The following is a 22,194-nucleotide window of genomic DNA, read 5'->3' as shown; positions in this document are numbered from 1 at the left end:
AAATCCAACTGCTCAGTCTGCTCTGCAAACCTGCTACGTTCTGTCATCTATAGGGGTGTACAGTTAAATGGCTTTTGAGAGGAGACTGCTCCAGGAACTTTGTTGTCTTCAACAATGGTGGAGCTCAGCAGGCGAGTGCCAAAGATAAGGCTGAACTGCTTGCATTGTATTCAGCCGAATGAGTAATCCATCGCAGCCTCTTCCATCATGAAGTGCACTGCAGCTAACTCAACAAAACTGCTCCAACGGCACCTCCCAAGACAATAACCCTTTCCACCTTGAAGGACAAGGAGAACACGCATCTCTGACTGCCATCCCATCAAGTTCCCCTGTGAGTCATATGCCATCCTGACTGGGAAACACAACAGCGTTGGGGCAGCATCCATATCCTGGAACCCCCGACACTACCTTTGTCTGGGATTATTCTGGAGTTAGGAAATTGTGGACAGCAGATATTAATGAAAATGAGAACCAGTCTTCAGGAAATAAAATCTGTTCACAATTCAACTTCCACTGATTCTTTAAGGCGGTCGAAACCAATTGGGTGTGGAATGTTTTGATCCTGTGCCATTGTAACTATGCAGAGGAAGGCAATAGATGAACGTCATGTGAATTGGTGGCCAGTGAAACCTTCAGGATGGGGTCATGGGAAGCATTAAGTAGCCATCTCCTGTGTTAACACATGATTAAAGGCATATCCCAAACACTTAATACAGAGTTCAGGACAGGTCTGTTTTGTCACTTAATATTCTTGCTAGTTGTACATTCAGGGAGCTGTCCCTCAACACAGTAAATAAAGAGGTATATTCTGGGTGTCTGGAGTTTGTGCTGAGAAGATTATGGACCAGCCACCACTACTTCAACATTCAAAGGGGTTCTGCCAGTTGGGATGCACTCTCATTGCAAAGATGTAATTCTGCAAAGTTACCTGTCTACGCTCAGAATGTTAGGTAGGTGATTATAGTCACTGAAACTGTCATTAATCTTTCATTGTTGTCTCTGTGTTCAAAAGGTATAAAACATTGTGTAGGAGAGGAGAACTAGATTTTCTCCAGAAGATCTGCTGTGTTGAATAAAGACTTTTCTATTTCCCAGCTGCAGCTTCTGTGTGGCTCAGTTCAGGAGGTCACAACAATCTTCACCGGAAGGAATGCAGTCATTCAAAGCCAAGACTCACAGGCAACTTGTCAAGGACAACTGGGGATGAGAAACAACTACCAGTCTTGCCAGCGATACCCACATCCTATAAATGAGTAAAAATGATTGAAGGACCACTGCTACATGGAGCCATTTGGATTCAGAACATCAGGCACCTATGTTAATTACAGCAGAGGAAATTGTTGGGAGAAGTTCCACTGCAGATTTCAGGTGCAAGGGAATAGGACACTTACTGTAGTTCTGAATGCAGGTCTATTCTTTGTTCTTCTGAGAGCCCAGTATCCCCGGTGATATCAACCCACTCAGCAATTTTTAATTGAAAAACTGTGTGGTAATCCTGCAAAATCAGCAGCTAATCTTTATTACAGCTCCATAAAATTGTTTTTATATCGCTGAAACAGTATGAAGGTGAAAACAATTTATTGGACAGCAGTTTCAACTCATTTCTAATTTACGAAACAATTCCATTTAATGAATACCTGTTCATCTAAAAAAACATAATTTATCCTGCACAGAAAAATATTTCTCATAATTTCTTATGCCATTGAAACAGGCCATTCAGCCCATTGAGTGTGTGCCAGCTCTCAGAGCATTCTCATCGGGGCCATTCCGCACTTACATCCCTGTAAGCTGTTCTCTCTCACAGGACATTAACTCCCCCAGGTTCTCCTATCGCCCACCTTTGCTCAGGGCAATTTACAACAGCCAATGAACCAACCAACCAGCACAACGTTTGGGATGTAGAGTCTACAGGGGTTAAACAAACACTCCAACAAACTTCGACCAATGGACCGTTGAAAGTACCTTGTCTGGTTGCATCACGGCCTGGTACGGCAGTTCCAACACACAGGAGCACAAGAGGCTGCAGAGAGTAGTGGACACAGCCTGGTCCGTCATGGGAACAGCCCTCTGCACCACTGACAGCATCTACAGGAGGCGCTGCCTCAAGAAGGTGGCATCTATCATCGAGGATCCCCGCCATCTGGGTCATGCCATCTTCTTGTAGCTATTGTTGAGCAGGAGGGACAGAAGCCTGAAGTCCCACACCACCAGGTTCAGGAACAGCTACTTCCCTTCAACCATTCGGTTCTTGACCCAACCGGCACAACCCTAATCACTGCCTCAGTACAGCAACACTGGGACCACTTTGCACCACATATGTATTTTTTGTTCTAATTGCGTTCTTTCTTGTATAATTTATGTATAACTTGTGTTTTTCATCATCATCATCAAGAACATCAGGCTCTTGAACCTATCTAACCCTACCTCAGCAACAGAACACTACAGAGCATCTCTTGCACTGCCACGGACTTATTTCTGATTGTGGGTTTTTTTGCATTAATTTCTTGTTTTACACCATCTGATTCTTCATTGTTTTGCATAATTTATGTTTAACTTATGTTCTGTGTGTTGTCTGTGATGATGCTGCAAGGTTTTTCATTGTACCTATACATCATCATTCTTGTGCACACGTCAATAAACTCAACTTGATTTGGCCACAGGGAGGTTGAACACACTTTGCACATACAGCACCCCCAAAGTCAGCATCGAACTTGGATCACCAGAGCTGTGCAGTGGCAGCTCTAACTGCTACACCACTGTGCCCTCATTTTAGACCATAAGACCATAAGACATAGGAGCAGAATCAGGCCATTCAGCCCATCGAGTCTGCTCCGCCATTCGATCGTGGCTGATTTACTTTTCCCTCTCAACCACATTCTCCTGCCTCCTCCCTGTAACCTTTGACACCCTTACTGATCAAGAACCTATCAACCTCCGCTTTGAATACACCCAATGACTTTGCCTCCACAGCCGTCTGTGGCAACAAATTCCACAGATTCACCACTCTCTGGCTAAAGAAATTTCTCTGCATCTCTGTTTAGAATGGGCGCCCTTCAATCCTGAAGTCATGCCCTCTTGTACTAGACTCCCCTGCCATGGGAAATAACTTTGCCACATCTACACTGTCCAGGCCTTTTAACATTTGAAATGTTTTTATGAGGTCCCTCCTTATTCTTCTGAACTCCAAGGAGTACAGCCCAAGAGCCGTCAAACGTTCCTCACATGTTAACCCTCTTATTCCTGGAATCATTCCAGTGAATCTTCTCTGAACCCTCTCCAATGTCAGCACATCCTTTCTTAAATAAGGAGCCCAAAGTAGAATGGATTCTGCACATGAAGGGAGATTATACCAGTTTTATCCAGATTCAGAATCAGAAGGTAGGAGTATTATATCGACCACTGTGAGGCAAGCTTGTGATTTAGAAGTCTGTTTTTTGTTTGCCGTTCGGTATTGGACATGCTGCAGGGGTTCCTGACTAAAACAGTTAACGCTGAATTGAGTGGGCATTAACTCCCCATCATCACTGCCTGGGCTAAAGCCGATTGCTGATCTGCAGCCCAGTGTGTAGCCACAGATCACAATGTTAACCAAGTGCACCAGCCATGGAGATTGCAACATCGATGAGAGTGTGAATTTGGTGCAGGGGGACAAGGAGATGCACTTTAATATCCAGAAAACTGCAGCAGAGGTTTGTACAAGCACAGCAGTGAGAACCCTGCAGATTATGGAACTACAGCAAGACCAAGAAAGTTAGAAGTATCCCATTTCCATCTGAAGTCCAAGACTGGTTTACTGCCTTAACTTCACTACAGGGAATACATTACAATATGGATGGACAGCTTAAAGCTTGCTTTCTTTCACAGTAAGGCTTCTTATTGTGCTGATCATCAGAGCGACTGCTAAAGATGATTGCTTGAAAGATCCATACTACTGGTGCATCAGGCACAAAAGGATTAATAACTCCAATACTCATATTTCAGGTTTAACAAGAAATCATATGTTTTCCCCTGAAAATTAGACAGTAATTTAACTCAATATATAAAAACAGCACAGCTTCAATTTCACATGTAATCCACACAAATTTGCATTGAAAGTGATATTCAAGTGGTGAAATATGCAACGTACAATGCTGAAACTTTTTTTCTCTATGCTTTTCACTTCTCAGATATATAAAGAGCCACTCATTCTGTCGGCAGTAATAATGACTTGGTCTTTCTCTGGATGTAAAGCTGCAATCTGAGGTAGCCACCTAATTTCCAAACTCATTTCAGAAGAGATGAGTAGCGCCCAAAATGAGATTAGGTTAAGTTTTAGGCTGACAGCAAAGGAATTGATGCCCCTGCTAACCATATGATCAATAACACATTAAATGGCTACGTAGTTTAACTGGAATAAGTGCAGATGATGCACAGACAATAAAGGACAGTGTTTCTTTCTCTTGTTCTCTCATTAATACACATCTATTACAGCATCTCCCATGACACTGTTCAGAGCCAATGTCAAATGCAGTCAAGTAAAGGTGGAAGGAGATGATTGAACCAAGATTGCAAATATAATTCCTTCTTATTCTGGAGTCATGCAATCTGTTTTTGACTTATAACACTTCTTTGTTGTAGTTAAGCAGCAAAACTAATGGCAAAGTTGGTTTGAATCTGAGAAGGTTTGTGCATCACATGCAAAAGAGCTAATGTGCCACAGCACGAGTGGCTTCTTGGTATTGGTATTGGTGTTGGTGTTGGTATTGGTATTGGTTTATTATTGTCACTTGTACTGAGGTACAGCGAAAATCTTGTCTTGCATACCGTTCGTACAGATCAATTCATTACACAGTGCATTGAGGTAGTACAGGGTAAAACAATAACAGAATACAGAGTAAAGTGTCACAGCTGCAGGGAAGTGCATTGCAGGTAGACAATAAGGTGCAAGGTCAAACAAGGTAGATCGTGAGGTCAAGAGTCCATCTCATCGTATAAGGGAACCGTTCAATAGTCTTATCACAGTGGGATAGAAGTTGTCCTTGAGCCTGGTGGTATGTGCCCTCAGGCTCCTCTATCTTCTGCCTGATGGGAGGGGGAGAAAAGAGAGAATGACCCGGGTGGGTGGGGTCTTTGATTATGCTGGCTGCTACACCAGGGCAGCCAAGGTAGTCTTTCCAGGGTAGTCAAGCTCCCACAGAGTTAGACACAGACACTGCATCATACAGGGCAAACAGAACATACTTACCTACTAATGGAGCTTGATGCAGAAGTTTTGAATCTATTTTGAAATGGGATTTTGGGTCCACGATACAAGATATAAATGGAGAGACAAATAAATATAACTTGACCAGGTAATGAAGACAGAATGGTTTATTGAGCAGTTATTTCTCGACTTTTGTAAAATCTTATTTCTCATTTCTCTGCTCTTTCGATTTTTCTCATTATCCAGCCTTCTTCTTATGCACTTTCCTTTCAAGCATCCTGTCAGCTTCTCCCCTTCCCCACTGCACCCAATTCCTCCTCATTTCAGTTTTGTTATTTTTGAACTGTGCATAACCTCTTTCTCCTTGGTTTCCAAGAGCCCAATAGGAATTGATGGCTTGCTGCTCAGGGCAATAATTGCAGCCTCTGGCAAAGATAAGCAGCTCAAATTCAATTCAAAGTGGTTTTGCATTAACACAGCTGCAGACAACCTTGTTCACGGTACAACAAAGGAAGATTGCCAACAGCCCATATGTAAGATAGCGTCAGTTGTGGATTGTGTTTGATTGCAGCGAAACATTGAAGGGTTGAAGGTCAACGTGAAATAAAGAAACAGGAGTAACTTATCATCAGTATTTCAACACTGATACAACTTACAGCATTCCTGAAGAGGCATCACTCGACATTTACATCTTTAATCTCAGAATATTGGAGTAGAGAAAGAAATAGTCATCTCATGAAGTTTCTCTCATTAATTTCGCCCTCTTCTTCAAGTAGAAAATCCAGGTTGACTTTTATTTTTAGTGAGTGTTATGTTTCTCATAGAGCTGCTGCTTCATGGCTCCAGAGACCTGGCTTCAATCCTGGCATCCTGTGCTGTCTGTGTGGAGTTTGCCCATTATTCCAGCGACCATGTAGGCTTCCCTGTGATGCTCCAGTTTCGTCTCACATCCTAAAGATGTCCAGGTTAGTCGGTTGATTGGTTGCTGTAAGTGTTGCCCCAAGTGTGTAGGGAGTGGTACAATCCAGTGGGGAGTGGGAGGTGGAGTTGATCAGAAAGTGGGGAGAATAAAATGGGTTCGGGTAGTGTTACGAACCAGCAACAAAAGAAACACACCGAGTCATGTATCAGTGGTAAAAACTACTTTATTAATAACTACTTATGATAATAAGAAAAATAAAAGTAAAAATGTTAGAATGTTAGAAGTAAAAATGTTAAATCTTAAACATTTTCCCCAAAAACTAAACTCGAAGTGTGTGTGTGGCAAACTCCCAAACTCCAAGTCCAGGAACAGTTCTCAAAGTTCAGTTCAGCAAGCCGTAAGGTGAAACATGACCAAAGGCTTCTTCAACAACCACCGTTGTCTGAAGACAAAACATAGATGTAGAGAGAACATAGAGAGTAATTACGAAATCCAAATGTTCCACGATGGAACCCAACCGACACCTCAGTGTCTACTCAGCAGTGACCACTCTGCCGCATCTTCCTCACCCTGAAAGGAATCCGAATCGTGGCCGTCCACACAAATACCTGTTTCCTTCTACAGGTTAATGACAAAGTGGACTCCACCGGATTATTCCAAAAATCCATACGTGGATTGTAGTGACAGACACAGTTACTGTTTCTCATCCATCGGTAGTGAAACTAGCAGGCTGCTCTCTCTCTCTCTCTCTCTCTCTCTCTCTCTCCTCTGACTGACTCCGACTGACTGCTTCAAAAACGTCATTACATCCTTTATCTTCTGTTGTCGTAACCACGCCAACACACACACACACACACACACACACACACACACACACACACACACGCACACACCACTATGCTCTATCTTAAAGGGACATTCACCAATAGTAACCCAGTTTGTAACAGTAGGATTAGTGTAAATGGGTGGTTGATGGTCTGTATAGACTCAGTGGACGGAAGGTCAATGTCGAGTTTATTGTCACATGCACAAGTACAAGGCACGGTAGTGTAGTGGTTAGCATAACGCTATTACAGCGCCAGTGACCAGGGTTCAATTCCAACTGCTGTCTGTAAGGAGTTTGTACGTTCTCCCCATGTCTGTGTGGGTTTCCTCCGGGTGCTCCGGTTTCCTCCCGCATTCCAAAGACGTATGGGTTAGGAAGTTGTGAGCATGCTATGTTGGCGCCAGAAGCATGGTGACACTTGTGGGCTGCCCCCAGAACACTCTACACAAAAGATGCATTTCACTGTGTGTTTCGATGTACATGTGACTAATAAAGATATCTTACCTTACATATGTGCACAGGTGCAATGAAAAACTTACTTGCAGCAACATCACAGGCACATAGGGTGAGAGACACAACATTCACATGAAAACTATGACTTGACAACATACGTTATACAAAATTATAGAACAAAGAACACAATTAGAACTGAAATAAAACAAAGTCTATTGTAATGCAAAGTGGTTCATAGCATTGCTAAACTGAGGTTGTGCAGGTTGGTTCAAGAATCGAATGGTTGAAGGGAAGCAGCTGTTCTTGAACCTGGTGGTGTGGGGACTTCAGGCTTCTGTACCTATGTCATTTCTGTATCTCTCTTTGACTTTATATCCACGCGCATAAATGTCACCAACATTGGAGTTGGCAAAAAGGTTAGAAATACAATCAGGCTTTATTTTGCTGTTTGGTGTGAGAGAAATTGATAGCATCTATTTATCTGAAAATTGAACATGGAAACTAAATGTGCCTCAGTGCTGGTATACATCTGTTCCGATGTAGATTCTTGTTGAACAAAGCAAATAAAGGCTTACTAAATAATAACCACACAACAAATGTTTACTACCTTGATCAAGCCTCAGCAGTCACCTCCTTTCGTGGTTCAACAGCAACATATGTTTGATAATGTTCCTGTGAAGCATCTCAGGACATCTTACCACGTTAAACGCAATGTGTAGTGAGCACTTGGTGGTCCAAGAGGAGAGGAAAGGCAGTAACATTTCATTTTAACACTCGGATTTAACTCTACCCTTGCCTTTTTTCCTTCTTTTGAGATACAGTAGGAGTTCCGCTGATCCCCTATCTTCACTTTTTGCATCTGTTCTCAATATTGCAAATTTATTCATTTCATTTTCTAAGATCTGGTCACCATTTGGTTTGTCACCAAACACTCTAACCAGCTTCTGCAGATGTGCTGCTGAAAGTATCCTGACTGGTTACATCATGGTCTGGTACGGCATTTCCATGGACGGGAGATGCCTGGAGGGTTATGGACTGGGTGCAGGTTAATAGGACTAGCGGAATAAAGTTTTGGCACAGACTAGAAGGGCTGAATGGCCTGTTTTCTGTGCTATAGTGTTCTATGGTCCTGTGGTTCTAAGAGATTTCATACCTCAGTGGGATGAGCACTCAGCTGTTAATCGTTGGTAGATTGTATTTCTGAGTATGAAATAAACCTTTCAAATATGCTTCTAGTACCTGATCACTTCAGAAATAACTACTATAAGAACAACCAGAGAATATTACGATTTCCTCATGGGGGTATGTCTAGTGTTTAGGGAAGGGCATCCTCTCATTCAATCTTTAACCAGTATGATGGAAAACAGAAGTCTTTAAATTATACCTAATATTCAATAGCAATAGGATGAGTTTATACAGGTCTGAAAGACAGCCCAAAGTGTTTTCACATCACAGTAAAGTCAATTTCAAACACAAGAGTCCCACGTAAAAGCACAAAGATACCTACTTTTGGTGAGAAGCTAGCCTGAGGAGCTAACCTCCCCGGCACCCTTCACACTGCAGACTGGGATTAGGTACAAGAAGGTGTGCCTCAAAATCTGCCCTCATTGTCCATATTTTATTGCCAAAAATGGAGCATCCAGAAGAAATCCATGTGGTCACAGGGAGATCGTGCAAACTCCACACAGACAGCAGCCAAGGTCAGGATTGAACCCAGAGCTAAGGAGCTGTGAGACAGTGCTCTGCTGGCTGTGCCACTGTGCTGCTCCCTATTCAATCCAATGCACTGTGCTTGGGATGGCCAAACAAGGTAAAGGAACTTACAGCAACAGCAGTGTAAAGGACAGAGAGATAAAATGAGAGAGGGTCTCATAGAACTCCAGTTGGAGAGCAGAGTCTGTGGGACCCCCTCTCACTGCTCCCTCTGTGGGACCCTCTCTCACTGAACCCTTTGTGGTTTCTCTGTGGGACCCTCTCTCACTGCTCCCTCTGCGGGACCCTCTCTCACTGCTCCCTCTGTGGGACCCTCTCTCACTGCTCCCTCTGTGGGACCCCCTCTCACTGAACCCTCTGTGGGACCCTCTCTCACTGCCCCCTCTGTGGGACCCTCTCTCACTGCCCCCTCTGTGGGACCCTCCTCCTCTCCAACAGAGAAATAACTAAGAACACACATCCGGCAACATTTCCTTTCTTCACTGAGACACAAAGCATCAGGCACAGTGACTGCAATGTGCGAATTTATGGTCAACACTTTACAGGGAAGCTGGGATGATACTGCAAAGGATATGGAAAGAACCTGAAGAGATTACGAGGAATGGTGACGTGCAGTGGTGAGAAAAGATTGTCTTAGTTGGGGTTGAAGGATGGGGTTCGAGTCATGGAGTAAACCAGCAGGGAAGAAGGCCCTCAGCCCAACTTGCCCATGTCAACTGAGGTGCCCACCTTAGCAAGTCCCATTTGCCCACATTTGGTTCAAATATCGTTTAAATGTTGGTATTTTACCTGCCCCACCCACTTCCTCTGGCAGCTCGTTCCATATATGCACCACCTTCTGTGTGAAGAAGTTGTCCCTCAGGTCCCTTTTAAATCTTTCCCCTCTCACCTGAAACTTGTGTCCTCTAGTTCTTGGCTTCCTTTCCTCTGGAATAAGACTGCGCAGATTCACCCTACCTGTGCCCCTCACGATTTTATACTCCTCAGTAAGGTCACCCCTTGTCTCTTGTGCTCCAAAGAATAAATTCCTAGCCTGTCCAACCTCTCCCTATAACCCTAGACTCGTGTTCATACCAATAAGGCTTGAAAAGGCCCAGCTTACTACTTTTTTTAAATTGAGTCATTTTCGGTTTGTTAAATCATTTAACACATTGGCGAGAACAGGCCACAAAATAACAATGTTTAATTTTGGCAATAAACCCACTGTCAGCTGAAATAATAAAGCCTCAGCAGGTTACCACTCTTAAATACATCAAGGAATACATTTTATTGAGATTAAAACAACGTCAACTACCTAACTGCACTGATTCAGGAAGATTTAATGTTTATGATTTTGCAAGTAAATTATAGAGGGAGCTTGACCCGAAACCTCTCCAACATAATTTTGAATACATCTTGGTCACAATTGCCTGATTATGCCTCAAGCAAAAACTATTTTATTAAATATACATTCAATGATGTGCATTTTCCTGCTTCGGGAGCCTGGCAATTCACAACTCCCTTTAATGACTAATTTTATAATGGGCAAATTTGAAGTGATCACTTAAAGATCTTATTTCACCTTCCAACCCTTTCCTATCCACATACCATTCCAACTGTCTTTTGAAAGCCTTTAGTGAAAAAATACAGCTGGATTTATCTACACAAAATGCACCGAGTCTGAGTTGAGCCCAATAGACTGCGTTTCTTTCTGAAACATTAACTCTGGTTCTTCCCCCACAGAAGCAGCCTGACCTGCTGAGTGTTTCCAGCAATTTTTATTTTTGTTTGATAAAACGTTCTGATATTACTTTGGATATTTCTTTATTAGTCACATGTACATCGAAACACACAGTGAAATGCATCTTCTGCGTAGAGTGTTCTGGGGGCAGCCCGCAAGTGTCGCCACGCTTCTGGCGCCAACATAGCACGCCCACAACTTCCTAACCCGTACGTCTTTGGAATGTGGGAGGAAACCGGAGCACCCGGAGGGAACCCACACAGACATGGGGAGAACGTACAAACTCCTTACAGACAGTGGCCGGAATTAAACCCAAGTCGCTGGCGCTGTAATAGCATCACGCTAACCGCTACACCACCGTGCCTGCCCTACTTGCAGCCATAAACTGACTTAAGTGTCAAAATCACAACAGCGTTCGATAGTACTGTCGGACCAAATTGCGCTGCGCCTATGCCTTATGTGGGATTCACTGACACTTACGTTCCGCACTTCCACAGCGCCCAAAGTCCTGCCAGCCTCCCCCCCCCACCGGTCGCTCACCACTGATTGGTCCCAGGTGACCTGCCCATTGCCACGGAAACAAAAGCCCTGCCAAAAGACCACTGGAATGGGCTCCCACAGTCCGCATCTATGGAAGGAAATGGACCGTCGATGTAAGAAGGGTCTCGAGCCAAAACGTCAACTGTCCATTTCCCTCCACAGATGCTGCCTGACCTGCTGGGTTACTACAGCTCCTTTGTGTGTTGCTTCCGATTCCAACATCTCTTGTGTCTCTGTGTCTCATTTGCTGCTTCCAAAAGTCTCTGATGACCAGAGACAAGCAAAGACAGTTGGAAAACAGTTCAATAATTAAAACAAATAGTAATAAAAAAATAAGTTTCCGAATACGGACCAGAAAGGGAGAAGACAGTGTCCCTTGGGTGGTGGGCAAGCGGACCATGCAGGGTGAACCAGGAATAGGAATGGACAGAGCAAACGGCTTGGTACGGCAACTGCTCTGCCCAGGACCGCAAGAAACTGCAGAGGGTTGTGGACACAGCCCAGTGTGTCACGGACACCAGCCTCCCCTCCTTGGACTCTGTCTTTACCTCTCGCTGCCTTGGTGAAGCAGCCAGCATAATCAAAGACCCCACCTACCCGGGTCATTCTCTCTTCTCCCATCAGGTAGAAGATACAGGAGCCTGAAGGCACGTACCACCAGACATAAGGACAGCTTCTATCCCATTGTGATGAGACTATTGCAGGGTTCCCTTATACGATGAGATGGACTCTGACCTCACGATCTACCTTGTTGTGACCTTGCACTTTATTGCACTGCACTTACTCTGTAGCTGTGACACTTTACTCTGTACTGTTATTGTTTTTACCTGTACTACATCAATGCACTCTGTACTAACTCAATGTAACTGCACTGTGTAATGAATTGACCTGTACGATCAGTGTGCAAGACAAGTTTTTCACTGTACCTCATTACAAGTGGCAATAATAAACCAATTCCAATACCAATAGAGTCAAACAGCATGGAAACAGGACCTTCAGCCCAACTGGTCCATACCAACCAAGATGCCCATCCGAGCCAGCCCCATTTGCCTGTGTTTGGCCCAAATCCCTCTAAACCCTTCCTATCCATGTACCTGTCCATATGTTATTGTATCTGCCTCAACCACTCCCTCTGGCAACTCACTCATTCCACATGTACACCACCCTTTGTGTAAAAAAGTTGACCCTCAAGTTAAATAGAACATAGAACATAGAACAGTACAGCACAGAACAGGCCCTTCGGCCCACAATGTTGTGCCGACATAGCTATTCCCTCCTACCTACAGAATGCCCAGACCCCTCCATTTTCCTTTCATTCATGTGCCCATCCAAGCCTTACTTGAAAGGCCCCAGTGAATTTGCCTCCACTACCCTATCAGGCAACGCATTCCAGGCATCCACCACTCTCAGTAAAAAACATACCCCTCACGTCTGTTCTGAACCTACCTCCTCTCACCTTAAATGTATGCCCTCTGGTATTGGATCACTCAATAATGGGAAAAAGATATTGCTTGTCCACTCTATCTATGCCCCTCATAATTTTATACACTTCCAACAGATCACCCGTCAGCCTCTGCCGCTCCAGAGAAGAGTCCAGTTCCTATTAAATCTTTCCCAAACTCTGCTGCTCCATATACAGACCACTCCCTGCGTGAAGAGGATGCCCCTTGGATTCCTATTAAATCTTTCCCCTCTCATCTTAAACCTCCACCCTCTAGATCTTGATTCCCTGACCCTGGGAAAAAGACTGTGCATTCACCCTACTTATGCACCTCATGATTTCATACACCTCTGTAAGATCACCTCTCAGACTGCTAAACTCCAAGGAAAAAAGACCCAGCCTGTCCAACTTCTCCCCATAATTCAGTCCCTCTGAGTCCAGGCAATATCCTTGTAAACCTTTTCTGCACTCTTTCTAGTTTAATCACATCTTTCCTGTAACAGGGTGACCAAAACTGAACACAATACTCCAAGTGTGGCCTCACCAATGTCTTGTACAACTGCACCATGACCTCCTAACTTGTATATTCAATGCCCTGACTGATGAAGGCCAGCGCACCAAAAGCATTCAACTTCTCTTAGTAAAAGTATGAATGAACTTTTAAAAAAAAACACCTATTTCAGGAAGATCAGAGATCCTGTTCAAATGGAGCACAATGTGGGGAAATGTGACATTGTCCATAATTTCATGTTAAATAAAAGTAAGAAAAAGCATATGATCTAAACAGTGAAAGATTACAAAACTCTGGAATATGGAGGGGGCTGGATAACTCAAGCACAAAATACCAAAACGCAGGCGGAGCAAATCCAAAGTTATTATTTATTGCTTGGTTAATTCAGTACAAAGTCAGAAGATAATGCCCGCAGCTATATTGGTCATTAGTGAGACGAGGTATGAAGTACTATGTATTGTGTTGTTCTCCTTCTCTCAGAACGTCAATGCATTGAAAGCCATTCAGAGAAGCTTTATTGGGTTAATACCTGGAAATGGGCAGGTTGTCTTACGAGGAAGCATTGGACAGGGTAAGAGGTTGCTGTCGATGGACAGGAATGTGGAGTTGAGCTTACAGTGATTGGCCTCAATCTTCTTCAAAGGTGGAGCAGGGCTGAGGCACCGAGTGGCCCGCTCCTGTTCCTAATTCGTACGTTCATTTGTGGATGAAGAGTGAGGAATGGCTGCAGTAACTCACACAAAGATGGAGAAACTCAGGCGGTCAGGCAGCATCTATGAAGGAAAATGGATGGTCGATGTTTCAGGTCGAGCCTCTTCATCTGGCTGCAGTAAACCTGGGGGCTGTGAAGTGAACCCAGCCTCTCAGATCTGTACATTATAAGACATCAAGTGCTGGTTGGACCACACTTGGAGTATTGTGTTCAGTTCTGGTCGCCTCATTATAGGAAGGATGTGGAAGCTTTAGAGAGGGTGCAGAGGAGATTTACCGGGATGCTACCTGGATTGGAGAGCATGTCTTATGAGGATAGGTTGAGTGAGCTAGGGCTTTTGTCTTTGGGGAGAAGGAGGACGAGAGGGGACTTGATAGAGGTGTACAAGATGATAAGAGGCATAGATCGAGTGGACGGTCGGAGACTTTTTCCCAGGGCGACAATGGCTAACACAAGGGGGCATAATTTTAAGGTGATTGGAGGAGGGTATAAGGGGGATGTCAGGGGTAAGTTTTTGACACAGAGAGTGGTGGGTGCGTGGAACGCACTGCCGGCAGAGGTTGTGGGGGCAGATACATTAGGGACATTTAAGAGACCCTTAGATAGACACGTAAATGATAAAGAAATGGAGGGCTATGTGGGAGGGAAGGGTTGGATAGATCTTAGAAGAGGATAAAATGTTGGCACAACATTGTGGGTCGAAGGGTCTATGTGGCAGAGCTGGAGGTCAGGTTTGCTGCCTTCTGACCTCCAGTACATCCCATATTTCTGTGCCACAGAATGCAGATACAGAAGGCCAGAATGGACTGACGCATGTACTGCAATTTGCCAGGTATCCCCGAAGGAACCACCAGCTTGCCCTCACAACAATCCAATCCATTGACCGGTCCTTGGACTTCTCCAATGCCATTCCCTGGAGTCAACATAAATTTTCCCTCACAACAGTTTGCAATTATAGAGAAACTATAATGCATAAAACATGAAAAGTCCTTTACCAATATGAAGCACAAGTCAAGAGTTGAAAGCATTAGGAGTGAGCAATTGAGGGAAATGGGAAAAAAAATAGCTCGACAAAATGGCATTATTGGATGAATTGGGCCACTTATTTGAAGTGACTTTCAATTGTTTCAGCTGCTGAGTGGTTTAGTGCAACACAGGTGCCTTAGTTGGTTCAGAATCTTCAATTAGCAAGTTTCTAGTATTAGCTGAGGCATCTTGAAGGAGTGAAGGAATAAAGAACGAATCATTTGGCAAATCTCAGGAGCACAAAGGCCATGGAAGCAACATATTTGCCCATATAGCTAAGAATGATTTTCAATGAAGATTAATTTAAAAACTCATTTTTTCCCTTTCATTTTGGAAGCAATCAATTGCTTCTTTTGGCTGCTACACCTGCAATTAGTATTCTGAAAATGTACTCCTGATTCTAAGTCTTAAAATTGCAGCTTCAGAAAAAGAATCTATACCAGCACACTAGTTAAAAGTGACATTTCTATTCTTCACACAGTGGCTCTGAGCCGACATCATTGAATTAGCCATCTTTGTGCAATGCAGCCAAAAGTCTTCTGTGGAACTCAGCTTAGACTGACAGAACCAATTCTTCAGAGTTGGAGAAATGTGCCTGTCGAGCAATGATTCGAGTTGGATTAACCTACCATTTTTTATTGTGCAAATTATACTGTTCTATCACTTAAACAGTTATTTACCAGTTGGTTAGGTCCTTCTGTCTACAAAGAAATATATAAAAGAGCAAGTACTCCACAAAGGTGCCAGCCGAAGCAGCCTCCCCTCCATTGACTCTGTCTATACTTCCCGCTGCCTTGGGAGAGCAGTCAATGTAATCAAGGCCCCCTCCCACCCCGGTCATTCTCTCTTCTCCCCTCTCTCATGGGGCAGAAAATACAAAAGCTTGAGAGCACGTACCACCAGGCTCAAGGACAGCTTCTGTCCAGCTGTTATCAGACTCTTGAATGGACCTCTCATACCCTGCAAGATGAACTCTTGATTTCCCAATCTACCTCAGTCATGGCCCTTGCACTTTATTTGTCTACCTGCACTGCACTTTCTCTGTAACTGTAACACCATATTCTGCATTCTGTTTTCCTTCTTTACTGATGTATGGAATGATCTGTCTGCATGGTACGCAAACAAAGGCTTTTCACTGTATCTCAGTACATGTGACAATAACAAACCAATACCAAATGTCATTTTATGAATAACTGATGATTTGAGACCACAGTTTGAGATTGCAGCCCATATCAGTAATTGGTATTTGGCTTATTATTGTCACACGTACCAAGATGCAGTGAAAAACTTTGTTTTCCATGCCATCCAGACTGATCATTTCACATACAAGTACATTGAGGTGATTCAAAAGGAAAATCAAAACAGAATGCAGAATATTGTGTTACAGTTACAGAGAAAGTGCAGTTCAGGCAGACAATATGGTGCAGGGGCCATGGCAAAGTAGATTGGGGGATCAAGAGTTTGTCTTTTAGGGTATGAAAAGTCTGTTTGAGAGTCTGATATCATGGTCCTGAGCTACATCTCCTGTTAAAATCAGTCAGGTTTCCTCACCATCCTTCTAAAGTTCCTTCCCCAGAGCTCTGCCTCTTTTCCCTCCTTCTCCAAGTTGCACCACTCTTTCAGCAAAACAAGCGGCAGGATCTCAGACCAAATAAAAAGAAAGCATCTGATTTTGCATCTCATTTCAGAAAGTCACAATCTTCTTAAAGTGTTCGTTCATCTTTTCTTTCAGGAAATTTGCTTTCCATTGCATTTTGTCTCTTGTGTCAACAAGGAGCAATCCCACAGAGCTACTCTTACTTTCTTAAGAGGTTAAGGGGGGTCGGTTTGTCACTGAACACTCCAACAAACTTCTACAGATGTACTGTTGAAAGTATCCTGACTGGTTGCATCACGGTCTGGGACGGCAATTCAAATGCACAGGAATCTAAGAAGCTGCAGAGAGTAGTGGATTCAGCCCAATACATCACGGGCACATCCCTCCCCACCATTGACAGTATCTACAGGAGGTGCTACCTCAAGAAGGCAACATCCATCATCAAAGATCCCCACCATCCGGGCCATGCCATCTTCTTGCAGCTACCATTGGGCAGGATGTACAGAAGCCTGAAGTCCCACACCACCAGGTTCAAGAACAGCTGCTTCCCTTCAATCATTCGGTTCTTGAACCAACCGGCAAAACCCTAATCACTACAGTTTAGCAAAACCATGACCACTTTGATCTCTTTGCACTAAAACGGACTTTTTTTTCTATTTGTGTTCTTTCTTGTAAAAGTTGTGTATAATTTATGTTTAATTTATTCTTTTCTTGTGAATGCTGCTATGTGCCTGTGATGCTGCTGCAAGTAAGTTTTTCATTGCACCTGTGCATCCATGCACTCGTGCGTCTGACAATAAACTCGACTTTGACTTTGACAAAGGAAACAAAAGCCAACTTAACATTCAACCAGCTGGAGAGCAATGGGACCCACTGAGTCTGTCTGACGGGTTTTAGAGCTGAGTTGCCAAGAGCTCCCTGCCGATGGTCACATTGATCCAGTGGAGAAGGCAGGCACACACACCTCCATGAAAGCAACATCTGCACTTTAACAAGAATATGAGTCACTTCTGCATAAACATACTCCAGATAAGTCTTTTATTTTTACTTACGTACTCACTTTTGAGATTGACTGCATTACTGGCCATTCCAGCATCTATTGCCCATTCCTAATTGGCTGTGAATTAAATGACTTGCTTACCAATTTTAGAGGAAAATTAAGAGTCAGCCACATTTGATGATGATCGGAAGCAGGGTTAGTAGTGATTATCCTCACACTAGGATGCTTTGGAATCAAAAGTAAAGATCAGTCACCATTGCCATCAATAGCTAATGAAACTTAAGTGACTTAATCAATGGAAAACTTGAGTCTTACATGTTCTGACTATTCAGCATTTACCGATGCAGCCTTCAATTACTTGTATTTATGAAATAATTCTTTTGGTGTGCAGTCCTTGTTTTAAAGTGTCTATTCTTTCAGGATAATCACTCACAAAATCTGTTACAGTGACCACGTTATGTAACTAGTCTCCAACATAAACAGAGAGAATTGTTTCACACCATCTGTCCTCAGTATGTGGTGCAGTCCATTGCTAATAAGTCACACAGCACATCTGCTACTGTTGGCAACTGGGAGAAAACTGCTTTCACCTAAATGCAAAGCAGCAGAGATGCAACAAAATATGGCCATCTGATGGTCATGACGAGGCCTCACTTGGGGGCAAGTAGGAACTCACTGCTTTCCTGTCTGGCAGAGTTATTGACTTCAGGTGAGTTGTGAAGGTGAGCAGACTTGATACATCAGTTGGAAAGATGACTGGAAATAGGAGAAGATATTGTCACGTTTTTCAACACAACAGGCCAAGAGCTCCAAGCATCCACCCTAATTCCAAAGAGCTTTAAAGTTTTACTTGCACCTGTGCTGATTCATGTCAACAACTGGAAAAACCCTAATCACTCCAGTTCAGCAATACTATGACCACTTTGATCACTTTGCACTAAAATGGACTTTTTTTGTTCTTTCTTGTAAAAATTGTGTATAACTTATGATTTTCTTGTGAATGCTGCTTATCTGATGCTGTGTGCATGTAGTGCTCCTGCAAGTAAGTTTTTCATTGCACGTGTATATGACAATAAACTCGACCTTGCGCACGAAAAATATCATATATTAAACACTCAACACTTCAGTTCTGCTTTTTCCTTTCATGTTTTTTTACATCAAATTGACAGCAAACTTGCAACTTTTTAAGAAAAAGAACTGTTCTTCGACCCTTATCAACTTTTAAACTATTTATTTAAGAATGTTTCTTTCATGTTTTCTTGCCTTTCGCCTCTTAAATGTACAGTAGGAATGTGTATGGAAACCTCGGGGGAGAAAGTTGTCATTGGGCACCAGCACTGAATGTTGGAGGACTCACCTCCCCAAACTGGGCTCTGTTAAAGTCGAGAGTCCGAGTAAGCAATGACAATTATAGCAGATGACCAATATTAGAACAGAGGACATAGAACAGTACAGCACAGGAACAGGCCCTTCAACCCCTGAGGTAGTGCCAAACTAACAAAAAATTAAAAGCCCACTAAACTAATCCCTTCTGCCCACACAATGTCCATATCCTTTCATTCTCTGCACATCCATGTGCCTATCTAAGAACCTCTTAAACACTTCTGTCGTATCTGCCTCCACCACCACCCCTGGCAGCACGTTCCAGGCACCCACCACTCTCTGTAAAAAAACTTGCCCCGCACATCTTCTTTGAACTTAACCCCTCTCACCTCAAATGCATGCACTCTAATATTAAATATTTTGACCCTGGTAAAAAGAAATCGGCTGTCCACTCTATCTATGCCTATCATAATCTTATAAACCTCTATCAGGTCTCCCCTCAGCCTCTGCCGCTCCAGAGAAAACAACCCAAGTTTATCCTTACAAAGTTGCAACCCAAGTTTGTTCCAACAGACATTCATTATCAGTGACCAACAATGATCTTTGTACATTTTACTTGAAGAATTTTAGCATTCCTTGGAAAAAGGAAAAAGTAACTTTGCATGCCTGATAGATCTCCTCAGCAGTGAGATAACATTGCCTGTAACAATGATCCACAAGGCAAATAATAACAGGTTATTATGCAAGGGAATGTGGAAAGACAAGTTGGTAAAAGGAAAACTGCATCGATCAAATGCAAGGAGAACATTTACAGTTCATAACAGGACCCTTAGCAGCATTGATGCACAGAGAGATCTTAGGGTCCAAGTCCATAGCTCCCTGAAAGTGGCTGCACAAGCTGATAGGGTGGTAAAGAAGGCGTACGGCATGCTTGCCTTCATTAGTCAAGGCATTGAGTTCAAGAGTCAGGAAGTCATGTTGTAGCTGTATAAAACTTTGGTTAGGCCACACTTGGAGAGGGTGCAGAAGAGGTTCACCAGGATGCTGCCTGGATTAGAGGGCATGAGCTACAAGGAATGGTTGGACAAACTTGGGTTGCTTTCTCTGGAGCGGCAGAGGTCGAGGGGAGACCCGATGGAGGTTTATAAGACTATGGGAGGCAAAGATAGAATAGACAGTCAGAATCTGTTCCCCAGGGTAGAAATGCCAAATACTAGAGGGCACAGCTTTAAGGTGAGAGGAGGAAAGTTTGAAGGAGATGTGCCGGGCGAGTTTTCAGACAGAGAACGGTGTGTGCCTGGAATGTGATGCCAGGGGTGGGGGTGGAGGCAGATACCATAGTGATGTTTAAGAGGCTGTTAGATAGACACATGAATATGCGGGGAATAGAGGGATATGGATCATGTGCAGGCAGAAGGGATTAGTTTAATTTGGCGTGGTGTTCAGCACAGACACGGTGGGCTGAAGGGCCTGTCCCTGTGCTGTACTCTTATTATGTTATTTCAGAGATAAAGATAGCAAGTTATTCAAGACTATTGAATAAGAAAACTACATCGTACAGTCCCCATTAACAGTAAACGTCAGAAGGAAGAATGTGTTTTCAATAAAAGGAAGTACTCCGTGAATACTCAAGTGACAGCCACATTTATAAAATGTTAATGTGACCTCACAACACACAATGTGATTTTGAATGTGTTAAAGGCTGAAAGGTTCAGAGAAATAAGTTACACATTTTGAAATGAATTGGTAACATTCACTCAAGGCTTTTCAGGACATACAGTCGCAAAGGAAACATTATTTTCCTCTCTCTTAGCAGCTTATACACTTTGCGAGAAAAAAAGCTTTTAGTTTTAAAAAACTGATTGACAACTTCATGAAAAATTAGCCATTTACTTAACGCAATGTGAAGTTTAAAGCAATACAACAGCACCTGGATGTCTCATCACTTCTCTATCTTAGGAAAGTGAAATTGGCCTTGGCTTATTAATGTTTAATTGTTGATGAAGTGCTGAAGGTTGAGAAATCAAGCACTCAATATGATGCTTCTTGGTGAAAAAGGCATTTAGCAGACTGGCCTTGTCAGAGCCTTGAGTATAGGAGTTTGGATGTTATGTTGCAGTTGTACAAGAGCTTGGTGAGGCCACACCTGGAGCATTGTGGACAGTTTTGGTTACCCTGTTACAGGAAAAATGTCATTAAGCTGGAAAGACCGCAGAGAAGATTTACAAGAACGTTGCCGGAACTCGAGGGCCTGAGTTACAGGGTAAGGTTGGGCTGGCTGGGACTTTATTCCTTGGAATGCAGGAGACTGAGGGCTGACCTCATTAGAGGTGTATAAAATCATGAGGGGCATCGACAGGGTGAATTCACTCAGTCTTTTTCCCAGGGAAAGGGAACCAAAAACTAGAGGACACAGGTTCAAGGTGAGAGGCGGGAAGATTTAAAAGGAATCTGAGGAGCAACTCCTTCACCCAGAGGGTGGTGCGTACATGGAACGAGCTGCCAGAGGAAGTGGTTGAGGCAGGTACAAGTACAACATTTAAAAGACATTTGGACACGTACACGGATAGGAAAGGTTCAGAGGGATATGGGACTAATACGGGCAAATAGAACGAGCTTCGATTGGCACCTTGATCGGCAAGGACAAGTTGGGCTGAAGAGCCTGTTTCTGTGCTGTACTCTGAATCTATTCTTGCCACAAATAGAATTTCAAATTCCAAAAACACCAGGTAGCCTAAGCGTTCCTGAAGCCAAAGTGTTCCATCATTAGATGATGCAATAATGAAATCATTCAGACACTGAGGGTGTGTCCATCGATCCCTGTAAAATGTGGACCCTGTCACAAGAAAATCTTCCCAGTTGTTTCTGCAAATCCTTTCTCCTGAGTACATTTGCTTCACCGCTAACATCAAAATCCACCTCGCCAAAACTTGTTCTGGAAATGTGAAAGGATCCTGACAACATGACCAAGAGCCTGTCCTGGTCCAACCACGAAAATGGCATGGCCGAGAAAGCTCACTAGTGCCTCTACTTCCTCAGGATTCCAAGGAAATTCAGCATGTCCCTGATGACCCTTACGGATTTTTATAGATGCACCATGGAAAGCATCCTATCCCGATGCATCACAGCTTGGTATGCCAACTGCTCTGCTCGGGACTGCAAAAAAACGACAGAGAGTTGTGGACACAGCTCAGCAGATATCAGAAATCAACCTCTGCTCCATGGACT

General features: G+C 43.4%; 1 protein-coding gene across 1 annotated transcript in view; it reads right to left on the bottom strand.

Moving 5' to 3' along the window:
• The window catches only part of LOC127575302 (CUB and sushi domain-containing protein 1-like), a 2,402,828-nt gene that overhangs the window by 1,473,307 nt on the left and 907,327 nt on the right, over positions 1-22,194 (bottom strand).

The sequence above is a fragment of the Pristis pectinata genome, chromosome 10 (assembly GCF_009764475.1).
Source record: "Pristis pectinata isolate sPriPec2 chromosome 10, sPriPec2.1.pri, whole genome shotgun sequence".
NCBI classification, from domain to species: domain Eukaryota; kingdom Metazoa; phylum Chordata; class Chondrichthyes; order Rhinopristiformes; family Pristidae; genus Pristis; species Pristis pectinata.
The sequence above is the reverse complement of the archived record's forward strand: the minus strand, read 5'-3'. Positions and strand labels throughout refer to the sequence as shown.